General features: G+C 38.0%; 1 protein-coding gene and 2 non-coding genes across 4 annotated transcripts in view; 1 reads left to right on the forward strand and 2 right to left on the reverse strand.

Moving 5' to 3' along the window:
* The window catches only part of LOC129777103 (homeobox protein 5), a 399412-nt gene that overhangs the window by 134035 nt on the left and 248153 nt on the right, over nucleotides 1-17224 (reverse strand). The gene's annotated exons all lie outside the window — the stretch shown is intronic.
* LOC129780976 (U1 spliceosomal RNA) lies at nucleotides 10890-11054 on the reverse strand. Its single transcript, XR_008744049.1, has one exon. It is a non-coding gene; the product is annotated as a U1 spliceosomal RNA (small nuclear RNA).
* Nucleotides 11313-11477, forward strand: LOC129780943 (U1 spliceosomal RNA). The gene has a single exon (XR_008744044.1). It is a non-coding gene; the product is annotated as a U1 spliceosomal RNA (small nuclear RNA).

Here is a 17224-nt window from a genome sequence, read left to right on the forward strand (position 1 = left end):
CATTGATAATTAGCGTTTTAGCGTTTTTAAATGATGTACACCACAGCATATTCTGTTATGCTGTGATGTACATTACTTCACCCTTATTTTCCCAACTGTTTAACTTTTTATCCCGTTTCTGATGACTAAGTAGTCCTACGCAAATGACTGTTTTATATTTTAACAACTAATAGTTAATTGAATATTTATCCGTTGTAGCCAACTAGTAGCCTTTTCTAACTATTAATATTCAGAAAATCAGAAAAATTATTTTATATTTTAATATAATTAGAAGTAACCAGAATAAAATATGTTATATGTTATATGTATTTCCTCGTGAGAGCTTTCTGATATTGGAATTATTTTTGTTGCAATGGAATGATTTGGGCTGTAAGCAATGGATGTGCTGACTTTGTCTTCTGACGGTTTGGCATTTGCTCTTTCGTGTTATTTTTCTTAGATTATTTTGAAATGAGGAATTGCTCAAAAAAGGATCGCACAAAAACAGGTTCATCTGTATATTACGAGCTTGGATATAGTGGAGTGGAGTTCGTTTTTGAAGGTGTTACAAAAAATTACAACGGAAGTAATACAAAGGACGAATTGAGGAGCTTTTAATTGTTGGTATACATTAGAGTGCCAATGAAAATGGCCATCTCGAATTTTCAAAGCGAACATGATTAAAAATGTTGATTCCCACGAAAAACTACCCTATGCAAAATATCAGCTCAATCGGACTTCATTTACCAGCATCGCACAGCGGTCAAATTTTGAGTTTTTTTAAATACCGATGAATCACCCAAGGGGAAGTAAAGGAAATCGGGATTTTCGAAAAAAAAAAAAATTTGTCAAAGATCGACACTCTGGAACATGTGGCATGTACACGATTAAAATTCGGCTCTGTTACAGCTAAAATGCTAATGAGGCTTAAAAACTAAACAAAAGGGATAAAAAAAAGGGCCAATAAAAATAATTATCTCGGTTTTTCATTCGGAATTTGCTGCGAAATGTTGATTTGCACGATAAAATACCCTCTGCAAAATAGTAGCTCATACGGACTTTATTTACTATTGTCGCAGATCGAAAAATCACCCAGGGGAGTAAAGGAAATTGGGGTTTTCAAAAAAAGCTTTTTGATGCCAAATATCCTAGAATTGCATGAAACGTCGAGATTTACTGCTATCACGAAAAAAAAATTCGTCAAAAATCGACTTTTCAGACAAAAACGACCAAGTGCCGAGAAGTCAATTTCTAACAACAAAAAATTTTTCGAGGTAACAGTAAATCTCGAAGTTTCATGGGTGATTGGATGATTTTTCGATTTGCAATAAAAACTAAAATTTTGATATCTGCGACAACAGTGAATGAAGTCCGTATGAGCCAATATTTTGCAGAGGGTATTTTCGTGTAAATCAACATTTCCTAGGGAGTCCCGTATGAAAATCGATATGGCGATCCAAAACCATACGTTTTGCGTTTTTTTCATAAAACTGAATCCTCCTGAGAAATTCCGGATCAGCTGGATGGAACTGGATGGCATAACAAATTGTTCAATGATAAAAAATGATTAAAAATAAGTTCAGCTGTTCTTACAGGCACATCTGCAAAACATTTAAAAGAGTCAGAATAAAGTGCCGAAAGCACATTACCATCAAAGATCGATACTATTTCATGGATAGTTCTACTGTATCTCCGAACATGGAATATACATTTAAACATAAGTTTGATCAGAAAGTGATGCTGTACATTGTCATTCCCATGAGAAGAATTTCTAAGCCATGGTTGAAGCCCTTTGGTTTGATTATCAATCAAGAAGTGTGTCAGAACGAATGTTTAATGGAAAAGTTGTACTCGTTTCAACAAAAACATCATCTAGATGAACAACACGTGTTTTAGCCGGACAAAGCGTTATCGCATTACGCCAAAAAATACAATCGATCCTAAATTTCCATTCGGTCCCATTTGTTTCCAAAAACCTCAACCCGAAAATCTGCCTCAGCGTCACCCAATTGAAGATTTTTTTTGAGATTTTGAGCTCTTTGCTGCCGTTCTATGCATAGTTGTGCCATGTTACTTTTAGACAATTTTCACTTTTCTTCATAAAACGATGTGCCTAATCTTCCGGAAAAATACAAAAAAAGTTATTTTTTGTTCCCAGCTTTTAAAAAACAGCATCAAGCTCAATTGTCTCATGTTGATATTCTAGGCATAACTGTCCCACCATGCATCTCTAAGCCAGGATTGATTGATTCAAGTGAGGGGATCTTTTCACAATACAGTAAAACCTGTTTTTGTGCGGTTTTTTTTTTGAATTTTTTATGTACTTTTTTTGTGCGGTTTTTTCTGTGCGATTTTTTTTGTGCGGTGTATGAAAAGAAGCATATTTGACGAAGTTATCGTTCATTTAGTTTTTTTCGATGGTTTATATGCATTTCAGTGCGAAAAAAATAAATTTGCGTCTCAATTATCCACTTCTGAAATCATTCTTCTCCTCCCATCAAATGCTCTAAGTTTTTCTAAGTTTTTGCATGAAATAATTTCTAACAGCAACACGTTTCGACATGCAACTAAAAGCAAAAAAAAAAGCCACGCGTAACCGAAAAGGCAGTGTCCTATCGCAAAGCAGGGAAACAAAAGGAAATTGAACGATTAATGACGTGGATTTGAGTTATTTTCTTGGGGGAAACTTTTTTTGTGCGGTCCCTATGTACGCACAAAAAAAGTTTTTTTTCAAAATGTGTACCGAACACGATTTTTTAAAGCTACTGGTGAAGTTTTGCACGATTTTTTTTCGACTTCTTTTGTGCGGTACCTATCCCCCGCACAAAAAAAAGGTTTGCCTGTACATTAAACAATCCTTAAAGACCCAGTGTATTTATAAACTGAAATGCTTAACCCAAGACAAATATGCTAGAAAACTTTGATTGTTTTTTTCTCAGTTGCTGATTTTGGAACATGGGACAATTATGCATAGAACGGCAGTTTGGTATACAAAAATAACTAGAGAGCCACGAGTTGCAAACAGTTGGTTGGTTGATTCATAAAAATTCATTCAAAAAGTTGATATGAAGTTCACTAATTTCTTTTTTCAACAATCCACATTATATTTTAAATTTTAATAAATCAGATCAAATATGTTTGTCTTTTTTCACAGCTTGAGATAGAAATTCGAAAATTTTAGTTGCTATCCATTAGGTCGGCCATTGAACTTCAGATCAACTCACTAAAAGCATCTACTCCCCGTTGAATACGATTGAATGAACTAGAATGAACTTAGAAAACTGAATTGATTTGTTCTGAATATGAAATTGCAAACCTAAAATCGGATTCGTTTCTGAAATGAATACGGAAGATGAATATATTCGTTTACTTGGAGGCGATCTGGCGTAGGGGTAACATCCAAACCTCTCACGCTAAGGGTCATGAGTTCAATTCTCACTCCCGACATTCTTCCTAAAATGGGAGTAACAGTGACGAACCAGCCAAAATGTGTTGAAAGTCACTATAATAGAGAAGAACAACAACAACATTCGTTTACTATCGGATAGCCCTTCAATATTTTTTTCAGCATCAAATGACTATAACAAATTGTTTGCATATATTGCCACTATGAAATATCAAAATTTGCAGAACAATCGGATCGTTTGAATAAACCAAACTATCCAAACACTCGATTAAGATCGATTAACAACGTCCTCCAAATATCATCTATGCCAACCACAAAGTCCAGACGCACTGGTGAATGGTGTGTATTATCTACGCCAGTCTCCGTCGAACAAGTGCTGGGGGAATGGTTTACGACAGATGTTGTTCGGTAATAAAATCGGTTGTAAATACCGCCCTGAAACAGCGCGAAGATCCCCCCGCAGAAGGATTCGCATCGGTTCAACACACAATGGTTGTTCCCTTTCACCCCAAAAGCCAATATCACAACAACAGAAGCATCATTAGCATGACAGCCAAAACAGCGTGTTACCGAAGCATCTTCGTAACAATACCCAAACCCATCGTAGGCGATTAAGTGGTTAATCCCCGTTGTGATCCACCTCACGGGCATCGCTTCCACCGCGCGCTGCTGCTCCGTTGTGATTGACATGATCAAAATCAATAAAAGTTCATCGTGGGCTGCCGCCGCACATCACATTCAAAAATGAGTTTCATCTTCCCTCGGCTGGCCACTCTTCCTATTTCTTTCGCACTTATCTCTCGCTCTCCGCGACAGACGGACGAAATATTATGCAAACGAATGTGAACTTTTCTCCATCGACATCGTCTCGATGCTACCACCTGCTCATCATCACCCGGGACGAGCATCAAGGTGAGAAGATAAACTTTGGAGGCACGAGGAAATACGAAGAAAGGAGAGGAAAACAGAAACATCTGATGCTGTGCGCTTATAACGATTATGTATCCGATGATATTATTTGACCTTTCGGAATGCGGACTCCGACTGTCGTTACAATTCTACCATGCCAACCCGATTCTGGGGACTCTGGGGAGGCTCAAAGGGTGCAACAGCGGAAGGGAATAATAGAACAAGACCCGAAGGGGACATACTTGGAGTCGCTGCTCCGAAAGAGGGCAAAGACGGTGACGACGACCTGTTCTACGGGTTAGTACCGCTCTGGGTCCAGGCGAATGCTGCGCCTCGGAGAATGGGAGGATCGCGTGGGGATCTCGATGAACGAAGCTAACATAATAAACAGCACATTAACAGAGAGTGACTTTTCTGTATCACCCGTGCAGCCTCCGAGAGTCCCAGGGGTCGAGTTTGAGGAGCATTATCTGGTTCTCCACTTTTATTTCCACTTTAATTCTTCGAGTTCTTCTCCAACCGTTGTTTGCTGTTTTTTTTTTGTTTTTCTTGCAGCGCATAGTTCTGGGTTTTCTATAAAGATTTTTTTTCTGCTGTGCTATCCCTTCCCACCTAGGAGGCTAGATTCTGTCCGATAGGTTTCCCACGCGCGTTCCTGGGTTCATTTGGGGTTTTGTGGTCTCTGCTTCTTGTTGCAGCGCGGGGGACAAGGGGACAAGATTCTTGTCTACCTCCGAAGCGAAATGGATCTTTTCCCGTCATTCACGTGGAAGGTTGTTTTTTTTGCTGCGCTTGCTCCTGCGGTCGAAGATCGGTGCGAAAGTTGTCGCGATCCGGTCACTGCTCGGAGCTCGGAAGGTGCGGAAACAAAATGCGGTTTTTCGCGGAGCGGAAAACTCACGTAACGGCCAGCAAAGAAAAAAAGCAACATACTCCGCAATCAACGCCTCGTGTAGTCCCCGCGTTCACGGAGCACTGGCAACAACTTAATACTGCAATCGCCAAGCGCAGTCGAAAAGTGTTTCCTGGACCAACGCAAAAAGATCAAACAGTTTGGCATGGATCCATATGGTTATTGGGAGGGCGAGAGGGCAAAAGCAAATGCTGTGAGTGCTAGCAAATGGTTCGAGCAAAGAGCTGGTGTGATGTTTCCCATTGCTGTTGAGATTGAATTTCACGATAATGCTAATTTTATTTAATACATACCATTTGGCGTTTTTCCGCCCTTTCGGCACAGTGAATGAAATTGCAAATGCAAATGTTCCGAATTCTGTTCATTCACTAGAATAGAAATCTGTTTTCAAGGATGTTGTTGTTATGCAAAACAACGCATCAATTAATCGAATCGGTTATGATGTTATGCCGAATTAACAGTTATGATTATTTTTGCTGTGAACGGATTCTGACGATTTGTTTACCAATCAAATGAGGAATTCCCTAAGATTTGTTTGTTATGCTATACATCACATTTTCCTATGAAATGAAATGGATGAAAATTGGAAGAATTCCCATTTTCCCATGCATTTATTCTAAAGATTTGTGTGCTCACCTACCCGTGATGTCAAAAACGAGCAGCTAATGTAGCGCCGATGCACGGTCGCTTGGGATGCAAATGCCAGTGAATTATTAACACAATCCAGAGCGTAAAAGCAGATCATGGGTCAGACACCGTCAAAAAAGCATCAAGCCCGAAGCCGGTCGTCGGAAAACCCCTTTAAATTTTAAATGAAAGGGGATTAACCCTTTAATGTTTGTCCCGTTTCGCGTCTCTTGTTAAAGAGTTAATTTGAAAATTTTGCTATACAAATGAAGTAAAAATTTCTGGATAACTCAAGAACTAATCAAGTAAATGAAACCAAATTTGGCATGTGGAGGATTTAGAGGGCAATAATTGTTTCTATGGTGGTTTGACAATCCTTCCCTCTCTCTAAAGGGGAAAGGGACTGAATAACTCGAGAACTAATCGAGCAAACGGAATCAAACTTGTCATATAGAGGTTTTAGGGATCGATAAACGTTTCTATGGTGGTTCGACACTCCTCTCCCCTTTCTATGGGGGGCTGTCATACAAATAAACATAAACTTCTGCATAGCTCGAAAACTAATCAAGCAAATGGAACCAAATTTGGGATGTGAGCGTTTTCGGGTACGAGAAATGTTTCTATGATGGTATGACACCCGTCTCTCCCCTGGAATGGAGAGGGGTCCAATAAAAATATTACATATATTTCAACCAAACATGACAATTGAAAATTTTCGAAAGGAAAATGGGAAAATTCGGAAGATTAAATTCCCATATGTTCTACAATTACATAGTGACGAGCGTTGTTGTCCATTTGAGTTTGTTTGATGTCTATCATATTTTCTGTATCAAACATTTATTCCATATAACGGAGAAACATGTTATTTGCAAGTGGCTGAAAAATATTGCATTCTGTCTGAAAATAAGCTGATATTATAATAACGAGTTTTGGTAGAAGTACTAGGATTTTTATAGTAAAAGTTAATTTCAAAGAGTCGATTAGAAAATCAATCTATTAACAGTTCTGCGATTGGATCCATGAACGTGCGCTTGGCAAGAAAACGTGAATGTTTGAAGGTATTGATAGCAAAAAATAAATTTTGGGCGGGACGAAGTTTGCCGGGTCAGCTAGTATAATATACAAATACAGCCATTCCACGGCAAACCGATACAGGGATTCTCAAATTTTCGTGAAAAAGGTAATTTTGTTCTTTATCGCAAAATATTTGACCCGTATTATTTATTTTTTTCATTGAGGTGATCATTTCTATTTTAGGGTGGTCCGAAAATCATTTTTTCCCCTTTTTTCAAAGATTTATAACATTCGAAATACTGGAATGATTCAAAAGTCCCATATATCAAATTAAAGCTAATTAGATGGTATATTTTTGAAGAATACTATAGTTGCAGAAACTTTGAATTTTGTTTCCCTTATTATTGATTGTAATTGTTTTTCATAGTTTTCATGGTCTCGGGACCAAGGGCGCTATATATTTGTTTATATTTTTCCTTGAAAACTAGTTTTTTTACCTAACATATTAAAAAATCAGAGAGATGTTTTTTTCGTATTTAAGTTGTGATTTTTAAAGTTAACCGATGGCCCGATGGACCGTTCGGATTATTGACACATTAAATTGAAGCCAATAAGCTCTTTTTTTTAAAAAAAACATAACGCTTGCAAATAAATTGGATTTTTCATGTTCCTATTTTCTGTCCCTTAAGATATCGCAACCAAAACATTCAAACTTTTAAAAATCATGACTCAAAAACGAAACTGACGGCGCCAGTGGTTGTATGGTTAGCGTAACAGCCTCACAATCCGATCGGCCTGGGTTCAATCCCAGCTGGCGTCGTTGGGATTTTCTGAGGCGAAAAATCTCTGGTTACGTCTTCCTTCGGAGCGGAAGTAAAAGAAGTTGGCCCGGCTCATGAGTTGTTGAGTCTGATAGGTAGGAACAGGTGGAGTCGCCTCCCTGATGTCGGTGATTGGCACTTAAGTGGCGGAAATAGGCCGACGAAAAATAAGCGAAGATAAAAAAAAAAAAAAAAAAACGAAACTGATTTTTGGATATGTTATGTAAAAGGAACCTCAGCTTTCAAGAAAAAATATAAAAAAATATGGCGCCCATTGTCCCGAGACCATGTAAACTATAAAAAACAAATAAAATCAATAATTATGAAAACAAAGTCCATTTTGGCAAGTGTAATATGTTTTCAAAGAAGACTAGTTAATTGCCTTTAATTTGATTTGTCGATCACTTGAATCGGTCCAGCAGTTCGAAAGTTATAAATTTATGAAAAAGGTTAATTTTAAAAAAAGTCACAGTTGTGCCAGAGACACGACTGCATGGTTGACGTAGGATTCCGTTAGGGTATCTGATGCGCGCTGATTTTGGATATGTATGAAAAGTTTCATCTTTAAACTCTTTGATAATGATTTGGTGGTCCTGAAAAGGGCCGTTTTGTTCGGTTGTTGGGTATTATTTGTTCACTCCATCAGTGTTTACAACCGAGTGATGATGACATTTTAAACTTTGACCCTGGACGAGTTGGCTCCTGTGTTCTGTATGGATGAAATAAAAAAAATCTCACCAGAGCAATATAAGATAATTATCATTATCGAACACAATTATCAATTCTTCTCACTGGAAAAAAATATTTTACTTTATTATAGAGAACATGTTTGAAATGGAAAAATTAATTTTCATTTATTATTTCTACTTTCTGAGCGTTTATTCAACCCATTTCCATTTTCGCTTCAAACCCAACGTAACACGATGCTATCAATCAATGCCTCAATGCCAATTTTAATTGAACTAACAGGACCTAATACGATATGTAGAGCATATGGGAAATCACTTTTTCGAATATTCCTTCACTTTTCTAATTTTTCTCGTCTCATGAACTTTCCTTGGGTGAAAATGAACACAACAAAACAGACAGCTTAAACCGAAATAAATCGTTTCATATTTTAAGTCATTTCAAGTCATTTTAATTTTTTTTAATATACAATTTTACACTTACACTCGTGCTAAATGTTTCACAATGCATGATCGGTCATTGATATGAAATTTCACGAAGCAACCAACATTAAAGATCCAAATTTAAATTTTATTTGATAGAACTAATCGTATCACTCACCTTACTTGCAATATAAAAATTCCCCCGACTTGCATATATTTGCAATGCCAAGGAAGTTTTAAAATCTCTGTTGGGGAACAGATTTCGGCGAGAACAAAAGCTCCCAGACTTTCATGTATTTGCAATGCCGTTTCATGCTGCTGTTTCATAAAATATATAATTTTATTCATTTCCACTGTAATGACTTGTTATGGAGTGCCCTAAATGATTGATTCAAAACTCTCGTAAATCTATCAGAAAATAACTGACCAATAATTGTTAGTACGTAAGCCGCCGCTTATGTCATCAATTTCGACCAATCTGAACTGGTTATTTTCGTTAGGATATGGGTTGAGATTTTTCAAATTGTTAAATTGTTATGGAGTGCCGAACCGATTGGCGCAAAAATCTCATCAATCCATCATGACTAAGCAATAAGCCACATTTTTCACGATGTGATCGATTTTCGTTTTTCAATTTGTACCCCCAATATATTCCCGAAAAACTAGAAAAATGTAATCCTACGTCAAAAAGTGGAAAAAATACGGGTCTAATGTTTTGGGATAAAGAACAAAATTACCCCTTTTCACGAAAATCTGAGAACCACTATATCGGTTTGGCATAGAATGGCTAAATATACAAAGTCGCTAAATATTAGAGATGGGCAAACCGTTCACGAACGGTACAAAAGAACTAGTTCGCCGAAAAGAGTGAACGAACGGTCCTTCTTTTTCAAAGAACGGTAGTTCTTCCCACGAATCGATTGCGAGCGAACGGTTTGTGAACGAACACATTCCGAAAGAACGATTTGCGAGTGAACTGTTTGAGAGTGAACTGTTTGTGAACGAACTGATCCAGAACGAACGGTTTGCGAGTGAACTGTTTGGGAACGAACTATTTGAGAACGAAGTGTTTGCGAACGAACGAGTGCAACTGAACTGATTTGTGCTGAACGGAATGGATAAATATAACGAGAACGCTTGTAAAAAGAATAAAACGATAATGTCCTTTATGAGCAAAATGCATGTAACGTAGGGTTCATTTCGTTAATGTATACTCAATTTTGGGTTAAAAATTAAATTAGATTTTCGTATTTTTAAAGGCAAAATTATATATTTTCAATTTCATGTATTCTTTCAATTTCGCGTAACATTCATATATTTCCTGAAGATCAGAAAACATTTTGGGAGAAGCTGGGGCGATTCATGAATTTGGTAAACATAAAATCTTATAGTGAGGGCAAGTTGAGAAAAAAGTTTTTTTTGTTGCTTTCAATCCATTGTTTGGCATATTGCGTGTACGTGTTATCGTGATTGTTTGTATGATTGATTGTTAGTGAAAATCGCTGCTGATTTTTTTTTTCTGGATGAACATTATGAAATATGATCTCACATTGAACCTGCGTGTTGTTCAAACAGAAAATATGAAAAATATTCTGTGCGCATCAAAATATTACATATAGTTTTGTCGGCCGATAAACATATTTTCACATACAGTTTGTGAAAGAAGAAGCAGTTTATCTTTACTCACCAAATTTCAAAAATATAAATCTCATACGTACACTATGCAATCAAACAATATCAATCAATAGCTATCTATTGATGTTGGGTTCCAGCTAACATTCTATGTTGTTCTTAATACCACTGAATGAAAGAGCGAAAGAATGGTTCAAAAGAACTGATTCACTTAGATTAACGGTTAGTGACTAAACCGTTCATCAAAGTGAACTGTTTTGCCCATCTCTACTAAATTTATATCAAACGTACTTCCGTAAGAGCCATACAGCTACTGATTTTTCCATAGATCTGACATCTATGGCACTCACCAAAAAAAAAGTGCAATCATGGTCCAAAGGGACGAAAAAAAAATCAAATGAGGATGGTATTCAATGAACAATTTTCCACAATAGATTTTAAAATTGTGTGCAAAAGTACCCTTTTCCCAAGTGATTGAATCGGGATGTGCGCGAACGCACTTCCCGGCTACCAATAATTTCACACACGAGCTATCCACATGAGGGATAATCGCAGGGGTCAACCCAACCGTAAGTGCAATGGAAGAGTCTCACCCTGGGGGAACCGCCTTGATGATCACGGTAACCCCTGTGCCAGGTAAGTATGCTTTTTCGTGGTGTCAGCATCTGAGGGCTTCTTAAGTAGAAATGTTTCTCTACCGATCGATGCTATTGAATTGCAATGCTTATAATAATAAGCATATTCAATAAGAACAAGCATATTTTCCAATAAGAATAAGGATACTTTTCCATCAGTTGTTTATCCTTCAAGAGCATATCAACTCAAATAGGATATTCTTACATAAATCGCTAGAGAATCATTTCCTTTTGAGAAGCCCTCAGATGCCGATACAATCAAAAAGCATACTTACCTGGCACAGGGGTTACCGTGATCATCAAGGCGGTTCCCCCAGGGCGAGACTCTTCCATTGCACTTTCGGTTGGGTTGACCCCTGCGATTATCCCTCATGTGGATAACTCGTGTGTGAAATTTTTGGTAGCCGGGAAGTGCGTTCGCGCACATCCCGATTCAATCACTTGAAAAAAAGAAACTTTTACCCATAATTTTAGAAGCTATTGTGCAAAATGGTGAATCGAGCCTTTGAATCTGTCGTTTGTTGATTGATTTATGTAGTGTGAACCTTTCTGGACTCACTAATCATTTGGTTTAGATGAAGACTAGAGATGGGCAAAACAGTTCACTTTGATGAACGGTTCAGTCTAGTGATCCCTGATTTTTGAAATTAATCGCTCATCAGCTAATCGAATACTTTTCAGCAGTTTGTTATTCGACACTGAGAGAAATAACTAGTTAGACTAATATTTCTCATTTGCTAGTAAGCCATCTGGAATCAAAAAAGTGTTCATTCAACATGAAAATCAATTATTATCTTTTACCCTCCCCTAAACTTGTAAAAGAAGCTCAAAGCCACCAACGCGGTATTCAATCATGTCAAAGCTAATGATTGAATTTCAGAATAAAACTGCAGTAGCCGTACGTTTTTTTTCTCTAGTTTTGAATCGATTAATCGTCGTAAATTATTCGTTCGCTTCGATTATTGGTTGCGCAGTATTCGTTCGATTAATAATCGATTTCTGTAGGAAGTATTCGATAATTCGATTAATCGAACGATTATCGGGGATCACTAGTTCAGTCACTAACCGTTCATCTTATTGAATCAGTTCTTTTGAACCGTTCTTCCGTTCTTTCGTTCAGCGGTATTAAAAACAACATAGAATGTTAGCTGGAACCCCACATCAATAGACAGCTATTCATTGATAGTGATGCGCACAAAATATGCAATTTTTCGTATTTTCTGTTAGGACAAAACACTGGTTCTATGTAAAATCATGTTTCAAAATGGTTCATTCAGAGAAAAAAATTCAGCAGCGATTATTTTTTCAATTTTCACTAACAATCAATCATACAAACAATCACGAAAACACGTACGCGCAACAGGCCATACAATGGATTGAAAGCAACGCAAAAACTTTTTTCTCAACTTGCCCTCACTAGAAGATTTTATGTTTACCTAATTCATGAATCACCCCAGCTTCTCCCAGATGCTTTTCTGATAATCAGGAAGTATATGAATGTTATGAGGGAATTGAAAAAATACATGAAATTGAAAAGGTGTAGCTTTGCTTTTAAAACTACAAAAACCTAATTTAATTCTTAACCCTAAACTGAGTATACATCAACATAAACCCTGCGTTACATGAATTTTGCTCGTAAATGACAATATCGATTTATTTTCTTACAAGCGTTCCCGTTATATTTATCCATTCCGTCCAGCGCAAATCATTTCAGTTGAACTCATTCGTTCGCAAACAGTTCGCCCGCAAACTGTTCGTTCTCAAACAGTTCTTTCCCATACAGTTGACTCGCAAGCAGTTCATTCTGAATCAGTTCGTTCACAAACAGTTCTTTCGGAATCAGTTCGTTCACAAACCGTTCGCTCGCAATCAGTTCATGGGGCGAGCTACCGTTCTTTAACACTCCTATACTCGCGCATTGGTCTGTCAGACCGAGAAATCAATAATTCGTTCATTTCTCAGAAAATATCAACACTACGAATTTGCGATTCTCTCTAGCTTCGTTATTCGTCGTTCGTCATCGTATGGCGTATCGCATGTGTTGGTACAAAAGGGACGTGTACCACTTCTTTAACACTTTCGGTCTGACACACCGACGCGAATATAGGAGTAACTTTTTTGGACAAGTGCCTTTTTTCATATTCTAGAATATTGTTGAATGAAATGTATAAATTAATATTAGTGGCGTGGAATGTTTATTGAATATAATGTATAAGATCATTACCAGACTATTCTAATTTGATTTCAGGCCCTTTTATCACTGGATCATACGTTCAAAAGCAAAATATAAATGTTTGACTTTCGTATGGTTATTCGCTAAATATAACGGTCATACATATACACACTTGTGAAAGAATTTCACTTGTGGAAGAATTGTAAACAGTAAACTATAAACTAATCGGTGGCTTATGGTTTTCAACAGTTACAGTTTCGGGGATAATTTTTTATAATGGACAATATCGACAAGAAAATAAGTAAAAGAAAAGGAAGTTCCTAGAAATTCTTTTATATCATCTTTTAATGCACCATCTAAAAAAAGTATTATATCTTAGTTTGCCAAGAATACAGAGACAAAGAATATTAGAAATATGCAAACTTTATATTCCAGAACCTTTATCATCTGGTAATTATCTAGAAAGTCATTATATATTCTTCTCTTCGATAAAAGACCCGAAAAACACGCAACAACTGCATGAAATGTAAAAAATATGTTTGTTTCGAGCGTGCAGTTATGCTATGTTCTGATCCTTACTCCAATGAAACCACAATCGATTAATACGTTTTTTGTTGTTTTATAGCTCTTTATACTTCCATGAAATATGTTCAGTTGCTTACTTTTAATTAATAACAGTGAAAAATTTTAAATTCGTTATTGGTGCTGGAGTATCATAAATTACTCTGTTTTGAGGAGGCTGAATTATATGACTACTAAAACTGAATGAAGATGAAGAAAACATATTTTATGGAGTTTTACCATTCAATTATACCCTATTCTTTAAATAAATGCTAATAAAGCCTGAAAAATACACAATGGCTACATTACAGAAAAGTTCAATTTTCGGTCTGTGACACCGTGCGCGAGTATACGTGTTATGATTTTGCACGCGAGTACAGGAGGGTTAAAAAAGAACGACCTTTCGTTCTCTTTTTTTTTGCGATCTAGTTCTTTCATACCGTTCGTGAAAGGTTTGCCCATCACTAAAGAAGACAAAGGATTAAGTGATTGAAGATTTGGTGCATCCATTGAAAATCATCGGCTATCATTTGAATACTGATGAATAATGTGTTTTAATAAATTACTGATTTAATATCTGTTCCCTATGACAAATATCCGGAATCATGCAGAAAACCAGTCGGTCAATCGTAAGTAAGAGAAATATTCACTAACGGCTGATCGACTTTTTATAAAAACAATCGTAAATTTAATGAAAGTCGATTGAAAAAAAAATGAAAATGAAAATTAATTTTATAGAATTTTAACTTTCCGGTAAAAGAACGAATTATATTAGGCTGTCAAAAAAGTCCTGCGGTAATTCCGCGAAGTGTCGTTGTAAGGGCGTAGTTCTAGTTGTATTCATTGGATCGAGTCATACTATAGCTTGTTGGAAAGGTGCGCTATAATATAGTCCTTGACAGTGTTTTGTTTGGTTAAGTCGTTCGTGAGTTATAGTGTCGCAAATATGGAGCAAAATAAAGAGAAAATCCGACATATTTTACAGTACTACTATGACAAAGGCAAAAATGCATCTCAAGCTGCCAATAAAATTTGTGCAGTTTATGGACCCGATACAGTTTCCATTTCCACCGCACAACGATGGTTTCAACGTTTTCGTTCTGGTGTAGAGGTCGTCGAAGATGCGCCACGCTCCGGAAGGCCTGTCGTCGAAAATTGCGACAAAATCGCTGAATTAGCCGAGAAAGACCGGCATAGTAGCAGCCGTAGCATCGGCCAAGAGCTGGGGATAAGTCATCAAACCGTTATTAACCATTTGAAGAAGCTTGGATTCACAAAGAAGCTCGATGTATGGGTGCCACACACGTTGACGCAAAAAAACATCTTTGACCGTATCTTGTGCTCCCGTGGCCGAGTGGTTAGCGTCATAACTAACATGCCGGGGGTTCGGGTTCAATTCCCGTTCTGGTCGGGGGAATTTTTCGTCAAAGAAATTTCCTCCGACTTGCACTGTGATCACGCGTAATCTAGAGCTTGCCACTCAGAATGCATTCAAGGCGTGTTATTTGGCATAGAAATCTCAACTAAGTACTAATAAAAATGACGCAAGTAATACTACGTTGAGACGGCGAAGTTCCTCTAGGAACGTTAGTGCCATTGAAGAAGAAGACCGTATCGACGCATGTGAATCGCTGCTGAATCGCAACAAAATCGACCCGTTTTTGAAGCGGATGGTGACTGGCGATGAAAAGTGGGTCACTTACGACAACGTGAAGCGCAAACGGTCGTGGTCGAAGCCCGCTGAAGCGGCTCAGACGGTGGCCAAGCTCTCATAAACGGCCAGGAAGGTTCTGCTGTGTGTTTGGTGGGATTGTCAAGGAATATTCTATTATGAGCTGCTTCCCTATGGCCAAACGCTCAATTCGGACCTGTACTGCCAACAACTGAACCGCTTGAAGGTAGCACTCATGAAGAAGAGGCCATCTTTGATAAACAGAGACCGCATTGTCTTCCATCAGGACAACGCCAGGCCACACACTTCTCTGGTGACGCGCCAGAAGCTCCGGGAGCTCGGATGGGAGGTTCTTTTGCATCCGCCGTATAGTCCGGACCTTGCACCTGTTTTTTCCATGGCGAACGAGCTAGGTAGTCAGAAGTTAGCCACAAAAGAGGCCTGTGAAAATTGGCTATCCGAGTTTTTTGCCAATAAGGAAGCGAGCTTCTATAACAGGGGTATTATGAAGTTGGCATCTCGTTGAGAACAAGTCATCGAACAAAACGGCGCTTATTTGACTTAAAACAGATTATTGTAACTAATTTTATGAACAAATGAAAATTCAAAAAAAAAAACCGCAGGACTTTTTTGACAGCCTAATATTTAAATTTGATTATAGTTATAGCATTGTTATCTAGGTAAAAAGTACGATAAATCATTGATTGACATTCGAAATAGTCTGCTGCCAACAGATTCCGTTACCGACCAGTAAAAGCGTTGTAATAAAATGAACAGCGCGTACAGATTCTAACCGAGTGAAGCTTCACAACAATAATGCGACAAACCATAAATAACGTAGAAAAATATTCAGCCGCTTCACCCACTGTGCAACCCAAACGCAATGCGCCAGAGAATTTAGAAGAGAAGCATCGCTCCACAGCGGACACCATTGCCGTTGCCGTATGTTACCGGGTCCCGGTTTCGCAGATCATGAGCAACATGAACACACACATGTTCTGCTTATGGGTTTTCTATGTTTTCCCCCCACAAACCATCGCGCGAAACAGAGGGGGGCGGTGACGCGACGCGAGGAGCGCCAAGGTGCGATAGGTGAATATCAAGTTGTAAGCTATTTTGCATTCTTTTTCAGTCCGACAAGAGATTATCAGGTCGTAAAAAACACCACCTCGGAGGTGCCCGCAAGTTCCGGATTTTTGTTTTCTTTTTTTTCTTCTTCTTTTTACGTTCAGCTGCTGCACCACCCTGGCAATTGACCACCTCCCGCCGCCTGAGCTTATGTGATGTTTGTGAGAAACTTGGCCACTGAAATAGCCCAGCAATTAGGTATGCACACTTGCAGGGTATGATTTCGAACCAATCTCATAGCATGAGCCTAGATCTACGCCACTTGCCAGCTTGCGGGATCATCAGATGTCGATTTGTTTGGGGTTCAAAACAGTTATGCGCGAGACACCGCTTCCTCTTCTCGGCCTAAACCTGCCTCAAATCACCGTAATTCACCTGCCGAACGAAGTACAATTTTCGAACGATTCATCAAACCGAAACGATGGTGCGAAGCGAGAGGAAAAACGCACGCTTTAATCTCTCCATTATCACCCGTGGATAAATTGGATGTTTATCGGAGATTAAAAGGTGTAGGAAAGTAATTTCCTGCCCCTAGGTGAGAAGCAAGCGAAAGCGAAAATCAACAGTAAATCACTTGCTTGCTTGCTTCCCCGATCCATCATAATATTCCACAACTATGAGCTGTTTTTCATTCACAAATTTTTC

Source organism: Toxorhynchites rutilus, chromosome 3, assembly GCF_029784135.1.
Source record: "Toxorhynchites rutilus septentrionalis strain SRP chromosome 3, ASM2978413v1, whole genome shotgun sequence".
Taxonomy (NCBI): Eukaryota; Metazoa; Arthropoda; class Insecta; order Diptera; family Culicidae; genus Toxorhynchites; species Toxorhynchites rutilus.